General features: G+C 32.0%; 1 protein-coding gene across 31 annotated transcripts in view; it reads right to left on the bottom strand.

The window, feature by feature from the left end:
• LOC145260301 (phosphofurin acidic cluster sorting protein 2-like) overlaps positions 1–22,330 on the bottom strand; it is a 459,714-nt gene that overhangs the window by 369,596 nt on the left and 67,788 nt on the right. The window lies entirely within an intron of this gene.

Below are 22,330 nucleotides of genomic sequence, written 5' to 3'. Positions count from 1 at the left end.
GAAACAACAACAAAAAAAGGCATATATTGACAGAATAAAACCGATTTTGCATGTAATTCTCCCAATTTTTTCTGCACAAAACAATAGAATATATTTCCAACAGTAATTTCATGTACGGCATTAAATTTTGATGGACATCCACGGATTTATATAAGTAAATACCATTAAATAAAATGTTTTAGAATTATGTATGGGCCTAGTCAAATATAAACTCGATAAGAAAAGTGAGATTTGAACAAAAACTGTGCTGTAAAATAGGGACCACTTTAAACCAATATCAACATAACCATACATGAGTGAGAGGTTATTTCAAAGTTTGAATAATGTTTACATAACACAAATCTCTCACTTAGCAAATATGTTTTTTGTTATTTTATTTGCATTATTTCAACATCAATTAACTGCTGTGTTCAGATTTCAATCCTGTTTGGATCTCGTTCTTTTCTGGATTTTTGGGGTTATTTTGTATTTTTTCAAAATCTTTTTCACCCCAAACAAAGTATATTGGCATTTGCAATGAAAGAAGATACTCTTTGGGACTGTATCTAACAGGGGACTGTTGGGAGTTGACTAACGAGATGTTTGTTCACATTACATTTAAACTTCTGCAGGTTAGTGTAGTCAGGAAACCAGAAGGAAATTCCAAAGTCTAGCAATCTGAGGGGAAGCAAAAACTATTAGAGCAGAGGGATTTCTGGCATCTAGACACCTCAACAATACAAGATAGGATTTTGCTGTGTGTCAGGTTAGTCGAGAGTACATTGAGGGGGCACTAATGCTACAAAGTCCATCAGAGCACATTCCATTAAAATAATTGCAAAACAAACACAGGGATACAACATTGTGACAATGAGACAGAGGTTGGAGCTTAGCCGATAGTGCTGGATCAAGTTAGATTTCAGGCTTTTGAACCCTATGTAAGAGTGAGAGACTAGTCATAGGTGCACCAGTCTAGATGTGACAACAATACTCCATGCATGGGAGAATTGTAGCATTGTAAAGATATAGGATACTCTGATACAAGTAAGGTAATATCCTTAATGTACCCAAGCTCATAGATAATCATAAACGATTCCATTTAATAATGGTATTTTATCAAAGACACACAAAATTTGCCACAATATATGTTGGTTTGCTTTACTTTTCATCGTTGTCTCTTTCCTCCTTTTTAAAAATAAAGAAATAAAGAAAATCATAAACAAAATGCAAAAATAAACTGTATAAAAAAAAAAAGGAGGGGGTAACAAGAGGGAGTTTTAGTGCGTAGGCCAAGTGCTTTCTGCCCTCACCTCGAGTTTAAGAGTCGGCCACATGATGAACACCTGTATTCCTTGGGTTTGTGCGTTTTAGTTATGCCTTTTAGCCAGCCAATGTTTATAGTACTTATGAGGGGCACCAACAGGTCTAACGAGGCCAGACTGAAAGCGGCCCACATCACTTTTTTATTGAGAGAAGACGAATCAACCGGTGCAGAAATTTCACGAACAGCTCCCCTAACCAAATCTATGTGCTTTATACACAAATGAAATAATGTTCCCGCCATGTCATGCACGACGACGACAACAACTAGCAAGGTCAAGGGCACCAGATCTACAAAGTGAATAGGAAAAAAAAAAAAAAAAATCACACGTCATCAAAAGTTGTTGGCAATATTCATTAAACAAAGAAATTCAAGTTTAAAAAAAAAAAATAGGTTGGCTCTTTGAGCAGTTTTAATTATAATATGATAAGCCAAGCTTTTTATTTCTGCTCTCCACACACGCATATTTATTCAATGACAAAGTGTAAATACCGTAACAATTTACTGCAGTTTCATAGTATCCTCAATTAGAAGTGTTTTCAACTTACATCAATCAAAAATTCATCGATTCCAGTCAAAGATACAATATCAATTAGTTTGTATTTAATGTCACAATTTCTGATGATCAGTGATACCATGAAACTGCAATAAAGTGTTAATCTAAATATATTTTATTATCCTCGATAAAGTATTTTCCTAGAAGACAGTGAGTTCTTTATCTATTCAAGATCTGCTGCATTAATTCAATACTGTCCAAATTGCAAGAGGTTTGTTTCTTTATATATAACAGTGCCGGCAAAAAGAAAGTCCGCACTTATCATTTTTTTCAAAAACTGCAAATTTAAGCTAAATTTAATGTAACTGTTTAAACAACCTATACCTCATCTGATTCACCTTTTATTCCTCTATAATTTTACCTGTTCATATTTGACTTTTAATTGAAATATAGTGTTCACGCCAATTTAAAAAAATAACTTCAAATTGAGGAGGCAAAAAGAAAGTCCACAGCAACAAATTCGCTAAAAACCAGCTTAAATTATCGCCCCAAAATCAGTTTAAAATATCCACGAACAGGCAACAAAGCATCTCTAATCGTAATTGTTGTTGTTCCAGGTTATACAACGTAGCTCATTAATCTCCACCTTTCTGGTTCATCCAATCGTGAAATCGGCCACAGATTTAAATGTGATGAGAAAACAGTACGAAAGACTGTGGAAAAGCACCAAAACACCGGCAGTGTTCATGATGCCCCTAAATATGGTTGTACTAGAGTTACTTCTAACAGGGAAGACAATGCTATCAAGATCCGCAGCCTAAGAAACAGATTTGAAAAGGCTCCCCAAATCCAACAACAGTGCAACCTTGTTAAAAAGTGCTCTCTTTCTACATTTAAGAACAGATTAAAGGAATTTAATTTGCAAGGATATGTTGCAAGACGCAAGCCAATGAACCGCTGCAAGGTGGTGGACGTTCAGTTTTGGTGTGGGGCATTATTAGTACCAATGGTCCAGGGCCTATAGTTTGCTTGCAAAGTCGAATTAATTCGACCAAGTACATTAATATGTTGACTGAGCATTTTCCACCCTACTTTGGTTGGAATTTGAATGATAATTCCATCTTCATGCAGGATAATGCTCCCATTCACACAGCTGGCAATGTCAAGAGGTTCCTGGAAGAGCATGATATTCCGTGTTTGGATTGGCTTGCACAATCTCCAGACCTCAATCTTATCGAAAACATATGGTATTACATCAAGCAACAGCTACGCAATAATAAAATTACAAATTTGGAAGAACTTTGGACAAAAATTAAAGAAAAGTAAGATTCCCTTTCCCCAGAGTATTGCTGCAGTCTAATTCAAGGAATTCCCAAAAGATTGCAGGCTGTCAAATTGCAGAAGGGCTATGCTACTAAATATTAAATAGTTCATTGTGTTCCTGTTGTATTTGTGTTGCATTATTAGTGTCCTAAAGTTACATTTAAATAAGAATGAAAAGCCAATCAAATGAGTTATAGTTTGTTTAACCAGTTACATTAAATTTAGCTTAAATTTGCAGATTTTGAAAAAATTGCAAGTGCGGACTTTCTTTTTGCCTCCTGTGTACTTGTATGTATGCACACAAAATATTTAAGTTGTTTGTGGCAAATATGGAGTTCAAATATATTGAATACTATGAAAAATAAAGCCGTTAAATTGTAAAATATTGTATATGGCATTTGTTGAAACCATAAGATCAGCCATTTATAATATTCTCATATTTAATCCAAATAGATATATTTAACAAGATGGCCTTTTTTATTTATAAATAGCAGAATGATTAAAAGTGCTTTCTTTGTAAGTCTCCTTCATGGCACAGGGTGGAATCCTGTCAGTAACTCTGCATTATTCTCAGATGTTATGTCATTCGGTGGTTTTTTAGATTGCAAATTACAAACACAGTAAATATAAATGTATAGATGGCTTTCCAGTTCACTTTGACAATGTTTCAGTAAATAAAATACATTAAACATCACACACACATATTTCCAGATGTTTCTTACAATATAGTCAAAATTGTTACACAAGCTCAATGAACATATATTTTAATTGGAATTCATTGCGATGAGTATTATTTATTAATTTTTATTGTGGACTATTATCCTCAATGAACATTTATTTCGGCCCTCAGAGCATATACAGTGGCGAGTTACATTCCAATAACAAAAAAAAACAGAACCAGTTCACAAGCATGACTTGTTCTGTTTTTTTTTTTTTTTTTTTTTTTCAAAAGATTTTATTTACAGGTGAATGTCTGTATTTTTTTTTTTTTTTTCATAAATGCACAATATTTTTTTTTTGTCATTGGAATATAACTCACCATTAATTATATATATATATAGTCATGGGATGTTGCTAATATTTTTCCCGGTTTCAATACAATTACAGATTCCGTACAAAATTCCTGATTCTAATTCTTTATAAATTTCTAAATATTTAATTATAAAGTTATTTTGTCATGATTACCGTAAAAACATTTCAAATGTGCACATATTTTCTCAAATCCACTTGTGGGGGCGATCTATAAATTTTAGTTTTACTGGTAGTTTAAAATCAATAAATCATTATTATTACCAACTGTGGAAGAGTTGGTTTTAGACAAAATCAAATAAAGATGATTACAGGAATCGTTTTTCCATCAAAAACCAGACAAATTTTTTTTTGATTCCGATACCCACTAAAGTTCTGATTTTTCTTATTCCGATTAATCTTCCCAAAACTGATACACACACACACACACACACACACACACACACAAATATGCTTAAACAATGCAACCACGCAAGGGATAAATGCGTTGAGTTACTATCAATCTATTGAAGGTTGGAGGTTCAATCCTCATTACAGGCGGTCAGGCGGTTTTTTTTTTTTTTTTTTTTTAACTCAGTGTACTTTTACCTCCTAAAAAGAAATCAAAATCTACTTGGGGGGGGGGGGTAATACGTTGAGCACTCACTTCTTGACCGCGTAGTGGTGATTGGCATTTTATCAAGTTTGGTGGCGGGGGGGGGGGGAAAGGAACAAGGGAGGGGTTATGTTCTAAATATTTTTCAAACGCCTATGGAACTCTCTTCCATTTGCCTGCTTCCCAGCTGACTATAACTTGGTTGTCTTCAACATAAACAAATTCTTGATGAACCGTCTCCTTAAGTAATCCAATTTACCAAATACCCATTACTAACGATTACAATATTATCCCATTGACTACTGTACACTCCATAACCCTTATCCTCGAGTGGCCTCATGGCCTTGATAAATGGTGACTCCTATGTATAAAAAAAAAAAAAAAAAAAAAAAAGAAAAAACATGAACTTTTAAAGTGAAAAACTATTATCGCTTGAGGAGGTCTTTAGTTTTTTATAACTATTAACTGAAACATTATCATGACTTATGTAGCGATATAAAAAACTTTATATAAATGAAAGTGTGTGTGTGTGTCTCTCTCTCTCTCACACACACACACGTATTCAATTAGAGACTGACCAAATACTGATAATTACGAACAATGTGCACTATGAACCCTCATGCTCATTCATTAGATCGAGCCTGAATTTATCCAAATATGATGCACTCTTATTCCGGTAATTAAGCATACTAGTCAAGTTTTCTTTTTAAAAATTATATTTTCTTGTTTGATATACTTCCAAACGTATGTATAATCAAAAATTATTACAAAAACTAAGATTCTTCAATACATTTGCTTAAAATATTTGTAATTTAAGATTTACTTTGCTATAACAATAGATTTAGTTCATATTTTTTCAGCATTTTTTTTTTTTTTTTAGTCTTAAATATGGCCCCTTTTTATAGGCACAGATTCGAATCGTGTATGGATCTTATTTTCTGTGTCCTCAGCATTGAAGATAAACCACTTTTTAATAATGGCATTATCCAAGTAAACACGTGTGTCCACCAAAAAGCATCTCACATAGTAATAATCAGAGTTTTATTACAAATAGGAATTAAACAATTATAAAAATCGTTTAACAAACGAATGCATTGTTGAAGCACAGTAAATCTCAAGTTGCAAACAGTCGACCACTCCCAAATGTACTGGTTTGAAACCAATCTTAGAAATGGAAACATTTTTATACATTACACTTAAACTAGAGTACTTGTTCCCTTGAAAATGACAATGTTACTTCCCCCCCCCCAAAAAAAAAAAAAATCAAGCATTAAAATTAAGTATAATAAAATAGAAAAACTTTATCACACTAAAATATATTTCCATTCAAGCAACTTATCATACTCTCATCAAAATTAGCAAAATAACAACGGTCGTTTATTATTACTTAACATCAAGTGACCACAAGAAACTTTTTATAGACTACCAAAAATCAGTTGCTGCTGATGCTATGTACAAAATTATCTCCTTTGACACTATAAATAAATACCCATTAAAAACAGAGACAATGAATATTGTTATGGTTGATGAATAAGATTTCATTTTCTGCAAAATTTTTATGTCAAGAACAGATTTAGAAATTGTTTTCCTTTGGTTTAGGAGCATAAATGAATCAAGATCATTTAATTTTTGCCTTTAAACTTTAATTCAAGTCAAAAATTACATTCAAAGAGGTTTAAGATCATATTTCTAAAGAATCGCAAATGTAGTAGAAGCTACTTCCACAAACGGCAACATATGTTTGACCTGTCAAGTGACAGAATTAGGGAAATAAAGAGTAACACACACACATATATATATATATATATATATATATATATATATATATATATATATATAAGTTGGGTTTGTAGATAGATTCTTTTTATATGTGGCACAGAATTGCATACAAGGGGAATAGCTGCTTTAAGACGAATTAGGCAGGATAGTTGAGTATTTGACAGCCAAAAGAGAAGATTGTAGTTGAGTTGTTGGTGCAAATTACGGCTTTAGTGAAGAGGAATTCTGTTAGTTTGTTGTTGTTGTTGTTTTTTTGGTATTATAACAAAATAAATGCTGTGGCAGATTAAGTAATGTTAGGGCGACACATTTCGAAAATTTAAAGTGATTTTGAAGATTTTAAAATATGTCGCTTCAGTTAAATTTTAAAAGCAAAAAAGTATAGCGTATTATATGGTTCATTTGTGCTACCAAAAAAAGTTACTTTTCAATTGCACCTCTGTTGCATCAAAGGATCTAGACTATGAAGCTGTAGTATTTATATTATTTGGATTCTGCAAACTACTGTTCTCATCTTGATTGGTGGGAGCTAAGGTTGGTCTAGTGGTTAATGACACAAACTGACGATCAGGATGTTCTAAGTTCGAATCCAGTTAGTTCCACAAAAATCACTTTCACTTAGAATGTTGGCAACCTTCCTGGGTACCAATGTCTTTCTAGAAAGAATTCTGACTAAAAAATTATTAAAGAAACTAATACCAACAATAACATTTTTGGATTTATATGATCTTGAGTGGTATTTTCACAGCATTTCAGCCGATGTAACCTCTAACCTTCTCCAGGTAAATCTTGTCAGACTAGCGGAATCTTTCTGTTGAACTCGGGGAATATTCAAAGAATTTCAAACAGAACCCTTTAATCCAAGTATTAACCTGCTCCCATTCCATCATCCATGACCGAGTAAAAGTCCTAAATAATTCATTTAAAAAATTTTTTTTTTTTATTGCATTTTCACCCCAAACAAGACTGCCACTTTGACGGGACATAAGTTACAGAAATACTATGTAGGGAGTTAAGCCGCAAGATTTGTTTACATTACACTTGAACTTCTGGATGTCATTACAGTCAGGGAAGCAGGAACTCGGAAGGGAATTTCAAAGTTTAGCCATCCTAGGGAAGAAACTATTAGAGAAGGTTTTCTTACATCTAGGGACTTCTACCCTGTATGGGTGGGATTTTGCTGTTTGTCTAGTTTGTCGGGAGTATTTATGTATTTTGAATGTTGCTTGAACTATGGATTGAACCCTCAACCTCCAGAAGAGTGGAACTTTTACAATTGAATTTTACCAAGTACATTATTCACAATCAATTATGGACAATTCTAGCATGAATTTTAGCAACCTTAAACCTATTTTGTTATATATATAAGTAGTAAGATTGCATATCATCATTTATTGTTCTATAATACTACATATCAACTGAAATGTTGTGAAAACAAGAATCCAAATACGTATAATCAATCCTCATCTCAGTTTAGTTGGTTCTTATAAGTTTACCAGCAGGGTTACCCGGCGTTGCCCAGGCTTGTAGAGGTTTTATGGTAACGGTATTGATCAACAGATCCCTAAAAAATGTTTCAAGACCCCCTAAAAAAAAAAAAAAAAAAAAAAAAAATTAGTAGGCAGGCAGACTCGAACTTGTAATGCTAAGTGGAAAAGGAGATGGGAAAAAAAAAAAAGGAAACCGTTTAGTTGTCTTACCCATATGACTTGTGATATCATGGGCGTTCGAAATAGTATGTTTTATGTGTACGCCGATGTCGCAAGGCCTGAATGACTTTGCAAAAATGTCAACAAAAATGGGACCCCTCTTTGTATAAAACGGCCCAGTTGACCACGAAAGAATGTTTTTGGACAATTTTTGGATATTTGTCGGTCAAGAGACTGAGCTTTCAAACGATACCAATTTTGTCAGTGTTGGTCACGTGTGTCAAAAGTTTTAGAGACATACATACACACACACACACACACACACACACACACACACACACAAACAGGTGAAATTTATATAATAGATAATAAAATACTTCATTTTTAGACAGTGAAACATTCTCTAAATTAAAATGTAATTTTAAATTCACTTTTTCATGCATATGAAAAACTATGAATTTTTAGGAAAAAAAAATTTGTTTCAATTGTAAAAAACGTAATTTGATTTGTTTAAAAATAATTTATGATGTCAAAGTAACTTTTACCCATAATTTTTTTTTTCCAATGACAATAAATACTGCTGGTATTTACTTCTTTACTACTGCAGGAAGAAGTGACACAAGGTCGGAAGGTGGATGAGCGTCAAGCCGGTGCTCCTAAAGGAGTCTTTATAAAAATAAAATAAATATTGCTATTATTAAAAAATTATTACTCAAGTCATTGTTTTATTATATCAAATTTTAATAGCATCCCACAGAACGGGTAATAATTGATTTAGCCCATATCTTCAGCAATATAAAAAAGCATGTCAGCTTGCATGGCCATACTTTCTTTGGACTGGCCATCGAGAGGGCAACATGTTTGCCATAATTCCCCTCTTTTTCAGGCTGACTACCAAAATAACAGGTTTACAGAATCCCTCACGTGTTCTCCTTTCGTCCAATCAGAGAAACAGAACTCATTTGCCTACTTCCCCTAAACATGTTCTGCAACATGTGATCATTGTTAAGTCCATATTTTCATAGACCTGCACTTTCGGAATTTGTAACAAGCATTAAATATTTTTAGTGTCTTACTGGTAAATATGAATAAATCCAGTCATATTTTTTATAAGTAAAAAGCTTTCATTTTTTTTTTGTTTTTTAATCTCATCTTTTAATATGCAACAACAATTATCTTCTTGTATTAATAAAACAAACTGTATTTTCTTTCATTCAACTTTTTGAATGTTATGACTTTTGTATGTATTCAATTAAAGCTGATCTAATTTCTGCACTGAGAAAGCGAGGGAGGATTATACATAATCTACATTCCTTTGGCACCTTATGCAAAAAAAGATTCACAATCTGATTAAACTTAATTGGATTCCGCTTTAATGGCATTTCTATTTGTAATCTTATATTATGATTATAATGTATGTAAAAAAAAAAAAGCAGCAGGTGTAATCTTTCCTTGGCTTAGTATTAGAAGATAGGAGGGGGGTATAGGCAATATTTTAAACTGTGAAACTAACCAGTTTTAAAACTTAGTACACATTTTGTAATAAAACAAAAAAAGACTTGTTTGGTTTTGATAAAGAAAAAAAATTTCATTTTATTTCAAAGAAGCTATTTTCCTACACAGCATTACCCAGGTATCTTTACGTTCATTTACGTTTGACTTTCTTTTTTGTTTGAACCGGCTTAGGATTTTTATCCTGAGCCCCAAAATCAACAAAGATTAAGCCATTCCTGTAATGATCCAGTCTGTTGATTTTGTGGTAGGAGTTTAGTTTTGTGCAGTTCTAGGAGGTCCACCTTCCCAAAAATTACCGTTTTTTTTTTTTTCAAGTCAGTTTCTATTTAATTCATAATTGGGACCCTAACAGGTACTACCACTCTGCGTCAAAGTGGACCTGGGAGCAATGGCAATTAAGGGGTGGCTCCACACTCCCCCAAAACCCGCATCAGATATAGTTTAAGGTCATATGTAGGATCTTTGTGATGGGAGTTTAGTTCTGTGCAGTTCTAAGTCCACCTTCCCAGGCCTTACCTTCTCTTTTAGAAAGAGTTTATTGCTAATCGACTTAGGCACCCTCACCAGGGAATGCCGACGGGTCTGCCCAGGCACTTTTTGCAGATCAGAGTGCTCCTCCTCTGGGGCGCTGACTTCTCAATCCTACTTTCCGACCCTGGTGTCTAAGTTCTAGCAGTGGGAGAGAACTAAAAAAAATTGTTGTTGTTTGAACTCCATTTATTTAAGAAAATAAAATAAAAAATAAGTCACGTACATAAAATTAATATGGTTATTGTTTATGTAATCTAAATAAGAATTAACAGCCCTTCTTTACACTGACGCCACAATTTGCACCAATTCTTAAATTCAACGCGTCCTCTCAACTGCCAAACACTCGACTCCCAGTCCTCCTCAACGTAGATATTCCACTTATATGGAAATTAATGCCTTTATATTTTGAACCACAGTTTGATTATTTTTAATTCAATCAAATTTGCTATAAAACTAATTTTGTAAAGTATAAATGGTTCAATTTCTAACATTATTGGATGAAATTATCTTCCAAACTTAAACATTTTGACTGTACCCACCTCTTTAAAAGAATCAATGAACTTGCAATAAAATTTAAACAGATATAAATAAATGAAAAGATGCAACGGTTTCTTTTTTAAAAGATAAATTTAGTATAATTTCCAAATCAAATTAAATATTTAATCAAGAAAAAAAAAATCAATTTTGCAAGTAATAGTTGTAAATTTTTGGAATGAGAAATGATTTTATTAGGTTGATTGAATAGTCATCATATTGGCATTCTTTAGTTCTCATCTTGAATGTTATTTGTACAACGTTTCGCTGATGTAACCACTGACCATTTTCAGATGTATTTTGTCAAACTCCAGAATCTTTCTGTCGAAGAACATTACGGAATATATGCACAGAATTGCAACAGGATTCTTCATTCAACCCGTGGAGGGGAGGGGGGGGGGTCTGGTCGCACTAGTACAGTCAGGGAAGCAAAAAACCAGGAGGGAATTTCAAAGTTTAACAGTGAGAGGTGAGAACAGTAATCCAAAAAATCCAAAAAAATATTAAAAACTATTAAACTGATTATTCATAAGTTATTTTGAAGTAATGTTCAACATTAAGAAATTCAAAATCTTTCTCCCTTAAACAAGGAATTACTAAAAATATATATATATATATATATATATATATATATATATAATTAGTTATATATTTTGGGAAAAAAAGGATTCCAGCAGAGTGCTCTATTATAAGGAAAATCCGAAAATAAGAGCGTATATTTATGTTTTGAAACCGACGGTACCAATGACTTATCTAAACTTTCTAAAATATATATGTTGTTATTCAAATTTGATACTAACTATAAATCTTTTGTAAGTGAATATTCTTTAAGCAAACAGATGACAATAGTAAGTCGATAAGAAAATAAGAGATGGATGAATACCAACATGAGATTGTTTAACGATTTTTAAGCAACAAAAAGGAGAAAATGTACTGATCAGCTTTGTACTAAAAAATTTTTTTTAAAAAATCAATCAATATAGAAAATGTGATATAATCCTATAATTGATCCATCACTAATGAAAAAAAGCTCAGCAGAGTAATCTTCTCATTTATTAGTGCTCTTCCCCAACAACCATAAAGTGATGACAACTTTTTTTTGCTATAGAATTGGACAGTAAATCTCTCCACCAATTAATGATGGCTGCAGGCAAACTATTTCATGATCAATACAGAATAAAAAAAAAGAAATTGTGGTGATTGTTACGTCAATACATCATAAGTCATCATTCCTACGATTCAAAACGCAGACATTAAATGCATGCTCACATCTCTAGAAACTTTGTTGGTCTGTGACACTTAAATTTGAAATAACCTTTTCATTGTTAAACATGCAGATTTTATATTTGCACATGCATTTCTATAAGTGGATGTCTGCCAGTCTGTCATGCTAGTTTCAAATCGGATTTACAAGCAAATATGCAGGTGAAAGTGGACATATTCGAATGGAGTCTTTCTTATATAAGAACGATTAGACTCTCTGGGCCTAAATAAATGCAGACCTCACAATATTATTGATATGAATAAATTACAAGTAAAACGCATTTCCTTTTTATAAAAAGGAAAGCGTGAATGGTGCCTCCACAATGTTATTAGCATGAATAAATGAAAGATCAACATTTGAACTTAATTTCCTCAATAAAAATAAATTAATCTAAAGTTTACAAGAAAACTTGATTTTCATTGTAACTAATCGAAATCTTCAAAATGAATAATTGCAAAAGTCTTTTTCAATTATCAATTCCATATCATCAAAACAGGTTACTGTTATTTAAATCAATAAAATACTGACTAAAGGAAAGACCCAAGGACAGTTTTGCAAATTAAGCATTAAAATATTTTTTTTCAACAGTAAATTAAGATTTAGTATTATTCATTATTGTTAATATATATATAACTCAAATGACCTTGTAACGGGTGTTGTAACCCAACATCCGGTTTACGACTTCCGGTGACGCATGCATACATAAACATAAACCCATAACAGTGTAAATAAATAATCAACTCGACAATAAAAAGTATTGTTTTACTGTGTGCGTTTTCAGCGTCCTAATTTTTTTTTTTTTTTGCGTTTACATTATCCAAATAAACAATTGTTAATACTTTGTTGTTTTTTTTACATCGTTCATTTCCACATTGTCTTAATTTTATTGACCTTATTATTAACATATAAATTAAATATTTGACCCAATGGGTCATGAATGTTTGTTAAAAATAAATGAAAAAAAGTTACATTTTATTTTCATTTCTATTTAAAAAGCCATTCTTAACATGGGGAGAGTATTTTTAACTATTCTGTACTTTCAACTAACAATTTCATTTTAAAAATATCAAAATTTGAATTTAACTAAGTATTATGGTATCTGTACAGTGCACATTTACCTATAAGTATGGCAAACCACTTATAATTCAATGGCTGTAAGTTTTTTTTCAAAAATTAACAATTATAAACAGAACGACTCGTAGAATATATTCTATATTCTTTTTTCATTTTAATATACTTCCATAGAAATGTTTCAGTTATGCTACAAAAAATTATTTTCTTTACGTCACAAGTGTCACGCTCATACATTAATTCCATAGCTAATGTAACATACTGACCCAAAGGGTCACAGGTAGTCTAGTTTTTATTTATATAGACAAATATTAAATAGTCGCTACACACACACACATATATATATATATATATACACACACACATACAATAGTTTTATCAATATTAATAGTAAATAAAGTGCTTTGATAAAAAAAAAAAGGATAAATTAAGAAAAACCTTAGAATATGCTAACTAATTTTTCAAAGGAGGTAATTTAAATGAAACTAATATATCTTAGCTTAATATACTGATGAGGCATGAACTGAAAGCTGGGAGGTTATTCCCCTATCTCACTGTGATGGAGGCATAAACTGAAAGTTAGCCAATATTTTTTTTTTTTTTTAACTATTTTGTTGTTCATGCCTCGGATAATGCTGGTTAGTCCTGCTGGTAAATAAATTTATAACATAAAGAGTAGTCGTCTGTGTGTATGTCTAGCTAAAACTCTAAAACTACAAAATAAACACCCACACATTTGGTATTTTCTTGATCAGCATTGCTTCAGATGAATATCTAAAATTTAGAAACAAAAAAATATCCATTATTCAACCCTAAACTGTGGCAGATTTCATCAGAAAAGAGGAGGATCTGTTTTCTAGTCATTTGATGTACTAAATAAAAGTAACTTTCTATTGTTTTTTGTTTTGTTTTCAAGAATCTATTTTCTTCTGCAGATTCTTTCCTCAAGTAATCTATAAAAGTGTGTGTGTCCAGAAAGAGGGATGGGCTGGGCAGAGAAGAAAGAGGGGTGGGAGAGAGAGAGAGCTAGAAGTTTTTTGGGAAAAATGTTACTCCTTCAGTTCCAGGCAACTCCAAATAACCCTGCTAGTATATCAGATATCATTTTATCTATCAATTTCATCTTGGGACTAATTAATCTTAAACCGGATATTCTCCAGAGGTGCCCTATTTTATAGTTACATCATTTGCAAAAAAAAAAAAAAAAGTGATTTTGACAAATCAACAACTGATGAATAAAGCCTATCAGATAAAAGCTTTAAAAGAAAAGAAAAAAAAATTTTTTTTTTTTAATAATTTTTAAATATGATAGTACCTTTTATAATTATTCACTTCCCACCTGCCCACCCAACCTCAATTTTAAGTCTATTCTGAGGAGAGAATCTTTTAGGAATCGATTAAAAATAATTGTTAGTTGGTTTCTACTGCAAAGAACAAAATCATTATTTTAAATTAAGCAGTCTTTCGATTTGAAGTCGAATAATGTATTGAAGCTCTAATGATGAAATATTGATTCATTTTTTTATTTATTGATTGTTTAAATGAACAATTGAATAAAAAAAAAATATATCGTTTTGATGACTGGCAATAAAAAAAAACATTTTTTGGAGCAAGCTATCTAATCAAATTTAAGGCATTAGTATCGAAAATATTTATTGGATGAATTTACAAGGGAATTTTTAGGGTCTATTGGATGAAATATTTTAAGAGAAGTTGATCACTAGATTAATGCTACATGTTCTATGAGTATATGTGTGCGTGATATAGGCATACATAAAAATCTGTTCCTTAAAAAAATTGTTCAATAATTCCAAAATACAACCGAATCAACACAGCAGAACTCAATATCCTTTCAGATAGAGCTTTATAACAATTATAATTGGCCTCATCTGAAAAGATAGTCAAATTACTTATATATTTTTTTCATTAAAACTTGAAATTGACTGAGTAACGAAATTCGAAATTTTTTTTAAATCCCAAAAATGCATAAATGAGGAAACTCAATTTTCTATTACTTGTATTGATTGGACTATTGTCCTCATCATGAGTTATTTGTACAACGTTTCGGCTGGATTGGCCTTTGACCGTCCTCAGGCACGTTAGTTGTTGTTTGGAAAGAAAAAAGAAAAGTTAGTCTCTATAGATATTTTCGTATTCTTTGAGTTAGTCTATTTTATTGTTTCGTATTTGTGAAAAAATTGGTTGCACAAATAACAGTCAAGATGAGAGCAATAGTCCGACCAATACAAGTAATATAAACATGTAACCCTCATCTAAAAAATTCAGAGCTTTAACTCAATTTTAATTTGGATCAAGTTTTAAAAAAAGTTTATTGAATTTTAGGAGGAGGAGGAGGAGGAGGAGTGTTTCTTGGTGATCTTAGTAAATTCATATCACCCGATTTTATACACTATATAATTCTTAAATTCATATCTGATCTAGACAGATGATTTAGCAAATCCTTTATATAGAAAATAATGGATTGTCCAGAGGCATGTACAGTTTTAAAAAAAAAATTATAAACAAATATCAACAAGTTAACGAAATACATTTTTAAAAGAAAATAAGTGTGGTGCGCAACACATCACGTGTGTGTGCGTCTGAGCAAAGACAGCAATAACCTTGGGGAAGCAGATGCTGCTGACTTCCAGTGGCAAAAACGCAAAATGTAAAGGAGGTAAACTGTCCAAATACAGGAAGCTTAACTGCACATGGGCATAGAGGAGGGGGGCTTATCTAATCCATTAAAAAGTACAAAATGAAATGACAAACGAAGAAATTATGTAAAAATAAACATTTTTTATAACAAAATAAACTCCGCATCCGATGGTGTGTTAATTTCTAATTCTGTAATAAAAGTTTATTTCAAATGTCAGATTTTAATTAACCTTTTTTCTTATAACAAGGTTAGTAGAAATTGTACTAACCAGTCGCTATTTTTTTTCTGATTCACTAAAGCATGGAGCATTTAAAAAATCAGTTATTTTAAAAAAAGAAATGTAATTTATGAAAAATTGATAGTTAACTTAAAACATTTTCTTTTGCAACACGTATTGTACACATGTTTGCTCAGTTTTGAAATAAATCTATTTTTCAGATTCAAGAGTTTTCATCTTTCTGAAAGGCTGTTTCAAATGTTTGGAAACCTAAATATGTCAGCGAACTGAAAGGCTTTTTCCCAATCAACGTTTGAGATATTCTCATTCAGATGGTGTTAATTGGTCTATGCAAAATATTTGTTCCCAGTCTTAATTTTGGAGAGCTGATGTTTTTCACACCAAGAAAAAAAAATACTTTGTGTCGAAATTTTCATCATAGAGATTAAAAAAATCTAATCTTAAAATAAAAGAATCCAATGCAAATAATCTGATCATAAAATAGTTACAATTTAAGCACTTCAAAATAAAATTGTCCTCCATATAAAGTAAATCGTTAATGTTTATACTGCAGCGCCAATTTCAAACAAATTTAAAAAAAAAATTTTAATAAAAAAAATTGTTTGCATTCTTTATTTTAAAACTAAAATGTAATTCATAAGAAGTGTTAATACTGTTTAGTCAACAATCGATTTCAAATTAAATGGATTCGGTTAATTTATTAAAAAAAAAAAAAAAAAAAAAAAAAAAAAAAATCAAAAGAAAAACTATACACGTTTCTTAAGGATGAAAAACAAACTCAACACATTACGTACCCAGACTCACATGGAAGCTTCTTGATACAATCTCTAAGATGCATGATCAACTGATATTTTCATTTGATCAGTTTATCCAAAAGGAAACATTTCACAGAGAAATCCAAACCTTTTCTGAAATTTTTAAATCATTTTTAGAAAAAAAAAAAAAAAAACAAACAAACAAAAAACACCTTTCAGTACAAGTGTGCATCTACGGATCAAGGGTGAAAGGGATGTGCAGGATTTTCACACTAAATCTTGCAAAAGCCAATAGATAAGCAGATTTACGCTCATGGCCAAGGACAGACAATATTGATCAACAGAAAGAGAGAAAAAGAGAAGGGCATAAGAGAGGGGATTAGAAAGAGTGAAAGAGAGAGAAAGATAAGTAAGAGAGAGGAAAAATTTTCTGGCTTAATCTGGTTTAAGTTGTTCAAATTGATCAGCACAGAAACGTGACAAAAAAAAAAAAAAAAAAAAAAAAAACACACACATGGGACCAAAATAACATGAACCAGGGGGAGTTAGCAAAGATTAAGAGTTAAAAAAAAATAACTCCAACGTTGACTTAGTGCAGAAATAGTGTAAAATACAAATAACAAGCTGGTTACACAAAACAAGGTTAGTGGTAACACAGCAGATGAGACCTGTTATTTTCAAGTTATCAGTTTTTTTGTTTTTTTTTGTTGTTATTTGTTTAATTTTCATTTAGTCGAAATTCTCAGAAATCAAGGGGCTCCTCCCTAGGGACTAACACTTCATCTCTATATGAAATACACGATACATATACATTCGAATACTCCATTATAGTTCTCCTTTACATCCGAGTTAGTAAAGAAGTTAAAAACAATATTTCCCTCTCCCCAATTGACCATTTAAGTATGCTTTTCTTAATAGATTCCAGGACATAAATTCATCTTGTAAAAGTGTTAGGGTTAGCCATATAGAGAGGATCTTACTTGGGCCGCGAATACAAAATGTGATTTTGAATATTTGGTCAGGGTTTACTTGTAGGGAAAAGTATCCTCACGTCAGGTTGTCCTGACCAACTCCTGTACAGAGAGACTTTAGACACGTGAGGATAATGTCTGGTAAGCATTCCAAGGTAAATGTTAACGGAAACAAAATGCGGGATTTAAGAAGTTTAACATGTTTGTTTAAGCGGATAACAATTTTTATATTTCATGAGATACGTGCCTATCCACACGTCAGATTTCTATGGTTAAGCTTGCAAAACGAATGGTATTTGTAATCAGTAGGTTACTCGAGAATTTTTTTTTTTTTTTTGGGGGGGGGGGTCACAGAGGATTTAACACCTCAAATTCAAGTGTCTCTGAATTGCATAAAGAAAGTGCTATCGAACTAGTGATGAAAAGCCCAAAAGGAATAGTTTCAGCAGAAGCTCTGGAACGAGTTTTATTTTTTGTCTCCTTAATATATTGGCAGAAAAAATATATAGAGTCGCTTTTAATTGTAACAATCTTTTTTTTTTTTTTTCTTTTTTTTTTTACTCGGGAGATCACAGCTTATCAAGGCTGGAAAACCATTCTGTTAGTAGATGGTCAGACGACAAGGTCAAAGTGGAACTTAGGTAGAGGCAGATTATCTAAGAGAATAGCTGAACAGGAGTTTATTCACATTGTATTTGAAGAAGAGCAGACCCGTGATATTCTGTTTCTAGGAAAGAAACTCTGCTCATGGAATATGTTTAGTTTTAGACACAAATAGAAAAATGTAAATGCTATCAAACACGTAAGGGCATTTTCTCGTGTGTCAATTGTTTTTAAACAAATATCTTAACTTCTTTTAAAAATGGAAAATATTTTATTATTTACAGATCTTAAAAAAAAAAAAAAAAAAAAAAAAAACATTACCTTAACAAAATAATTGTAGTTTTCACGTGATGTCACAGATTTATTATGGTTTATATCCAGTTTCAAAATCTCTTATTATATAAAAGTCACTTTGTGTGTGTGTGAATTTCTTCCTTATAAAGTTTCAAAATGACTGAGCCTATCCTTTGCAAATTTCACCGAGGTAATTTATTTGCCTGGCAGTGTTCTTAATGTTTTATACAGAAATTCGTCTGATAAGTATTGAGAATCGAAAAAAAATCCGATCCAAAAATAGTCTTTCTTTCTCATAGATAAAAAAGAATTTTGTTTTTACAGCGGAATATTTTAGGTTGCACTGGTAAGGGAGATAATAAAATCTCAAATAATTTCTTTAAAAAAAAAAAAATTGTTGACATCCAGAAACATAGCCCAGTGGTAGAGCATGTGACTACAGATCAAAAGATCCTATGTTCATGCCAGGGTGTACCTCACCATTTTATCAATATTTACTTATTAAGGAGTTCAATTTACGATAAAGGAAGAGGTACCATTTAAAATCCTTGCAAATGATTTGTTTGCATATTTTAAAACTAAACATTAATCAGAAGTGAGTTTCCAAAGCATTCATCGTCAAGCCCAAATATCAGCTGACATGATATTGTAAACAAACACAGACGGAAATTATTTATTTTTTGCGAATTAATCCACTGGGCAAATTATTCCTTGTAATATATAATATTCAACAGAGGACTGATTCTATAATAATGCATACACACAAGCATATTGTACGACTGAGCAACGCCAGGCGTCCAATTAGTTTAAACAAACGCTCATAAAAATAAATGGTTAAACATTATCAATAGCGTTGGAAGTTTTGCTTTAATTTTATATCGGCATTAAAAATTAATATATACTTGATTTGGGTCCATACACACACACACACACACATATATATATATATATATATATGCAAAATTCATAATTTAACAATCTGAAGACCAAAACAAATGTAGAATTTAAAAAAAAAATTAAAAAATTTTAATAAACAAATATTTATTAAAATTAAATTCAATATTTCGATTCATAACAGAATCTTCCATCATAAAATAGAAGTTGTTTTTTCTTTCTTTTTATGTACCATGATGTTGGGAGGGGATGCTCGGCACGTTTTCCTTCAGATGTTGGTGAAGAACACTAGCAAGCTGCCCAGCGTTGCCCAGTCATAAAATACACAAATATATTTCAAGTCATGCAGATTTATTATAATGATAAAATAAGTATTTGTTGATTTTAAACTACCAGTAAAACTTAAAATCTAGATCATTCACAACAAATGTATTTTTACATATTTACTAAATTTATTTACAATTACAGAGTTCGACAAGATACACCTGAAGAAGCTTGGAGACAACATCGATCGAAATGTTGTGAAAATGACACTCAAGATGAGAACAGTAGTCCAATGAATCCAAAATATGAATAAACAATCCTCATCTAAAAAATTCAGAATCGTTTTAATATATTGTTTCCTAAAGTCTTTAGCTTAGATAATAGCTTTTATGATAGGTACGAGTCACCTATGCGCGAGCCTTTCCTAGTCTCACACAAAAACATACGTTCACATCTCAAGCTATATTACTTGTCATATACATACGCGCATACAAACATACGCGGCCAAGTCCACACACGTACATATATTCACGTTCGCGTACATACACTCACATTCACGTGTATACACACACGCTAACGTACACACATGTACTCACATACACGCATGCTGGACAACTTCACTTCCCCTTTCAAAGGAAATCCACACATGTACAAAAGACAACCAGAAACAAGTATAAAAGCAAGAGCAATAAGCAGCATCTTCCTTTTCCATCTCGCCTTCCGAGGTGAGTGGTCGGTGCACCAGCCACCGCCGTTTCGGCAGACGCGCGTACGCGCATACCTCACGCCACTTGCTACTATGTGGGACAAAAAGCTAACAGACCGTATGTACACTTTATACGCTTTCTCTCTCTATGAACTGGATTGACATTTTCATTCTTTCTTTCTCTATCTACAACTTGTCCCTGAGAATACCTTCACGTAGCTGACTGCTAACTGATGTCAACCCTCTATCCTTTGTCTTTGTCTACACGCTGGACTATCATTCCCATTTCTACTACATTACTCACTTCTTTTCCCACGCGCGAACAAACGATAGTGAGATGAACACGCATTTCCTTTTCTTTCTACACCACCAGTCCTCTACACCTACATGCTAGGATCAAGCGCTCCTTATTCATATTAGGCATTACTCTAAGGAGAATTTGGGGGTTTATTTAGTTAGACGAGGGAACTATACTTTCAGAATAAATTCAGAGGTTCTAATGCTAATAGTGTGACTTACAGTCTTCAGCCTTCAATTCTTTGTGAACTTTGTAAATGAAAGATCAATTACTTGGCACAAGTTTTTTTTATTATGTATCCAAAACCAACATTTTATTTTTATCATATCTACAAACTTTTAATGCATACACAGAAATCTTTGCCAACCATAAACAATTTTATTTCAGTAACAAAAAAATTATAGCTGTTCAAAGTTTGTTGGAAATTAGAAAATTTCCAGTCTTGTATGTTATTCGTCCAGAAGACAATTTTCACAAAATGAAAACCGTTTTGAAGGAGTGAAAAATTCTTACAAATCTATCATGTCATCTTGTGATAAATGAAAATTGATCTTCATATAAAAAAAAAAAAAATTATTGGATCAAACCTAAACATCGGACAAATAAAATTTACATTCAAATTTTGGGAAAAACAAAAATGAAAAATTAGTTATCACAAGTTGAAGGACACTTTAATATATTTGCCCATTTTTGCACACTAAACTCTAGGCTAGTTTGTAATATCTACTCCTACGACAAAACTGCATCTTCTGCTGACACCCCAATTTGGGGAGTATGGAGTCACTCCTTAATTGACATTACTCAGATTTACTCTGATCCTGAATAGTAGAACCTGTCAGGTTCCTATGAAACATAAGTTGTTTATGACATGAAACTACATCCAGTATTTTACACACAAATTTTACATCATGAATAATTGTGGCAAGATCCATGAAGATGAAGCAAAACTATCAAAATTACTGAATTTAGCATTAAATAATCAGCAATGAGTAAATATGCTGCATAACAAACCTACTCAAACCATTTTTATTAAATCAACTTTGGCATTGTCTATTTAAAGACTAAAAATAGAAGCACGTGCTTGACCACATGAAACCTTTCACTTTCCTATAGGATTGTTAAGATTTGTCACAGGACCATCCCTATTTTTATGACTTTCAATCTTTTTTTTTTTTTTTTAAAGAACAGGATTTGGAACATTTTCTTAGCTGCTAAAAATAACCTATATTGGCTGTAAGCCAAACTCTAGACTCGGACTTTAGAAGTCTTAAAAACGTCTGCTTTTCACTAAATAAATCTACCAATAATGACATATCTATATTTAATGTAGTTTCTCTGTTTGTCTATCCAAAAACACCTATGGTTATGAGGCTCCCATAACCTTATGCATTCTGAAACCAAAGTAACATTTTGATGAAAGAGGTACCACATAATCACGCTTGATGTTTAGGACTTGAAGTAGCATCGACTACAAAAAGGACCACACAGATTCAAGAAAAGGCCAAGTGTCCGTTTCAGGGGTTAAAGACGATACATCTACTGAAATAAATGTCACGGTACTT

This window comes from Euprymna scolopes, chromosome 36 (assembly GCF_053919585.1).
Source record: "Euprymna scolopes isolate OS-2025 chromosome 36, ASM5391958v1, whole genome shotgun sequence".
Taxonomy (NCBI): Eukaryota; Metazoa; Mollusca; class Cephalopoda; order Sepiida; family Sepiolidae; genus Euprymna; species Euprymna scolopes.
This window is presented reverse-complemented; position numbering and strand designations above follow the sequence as displayed.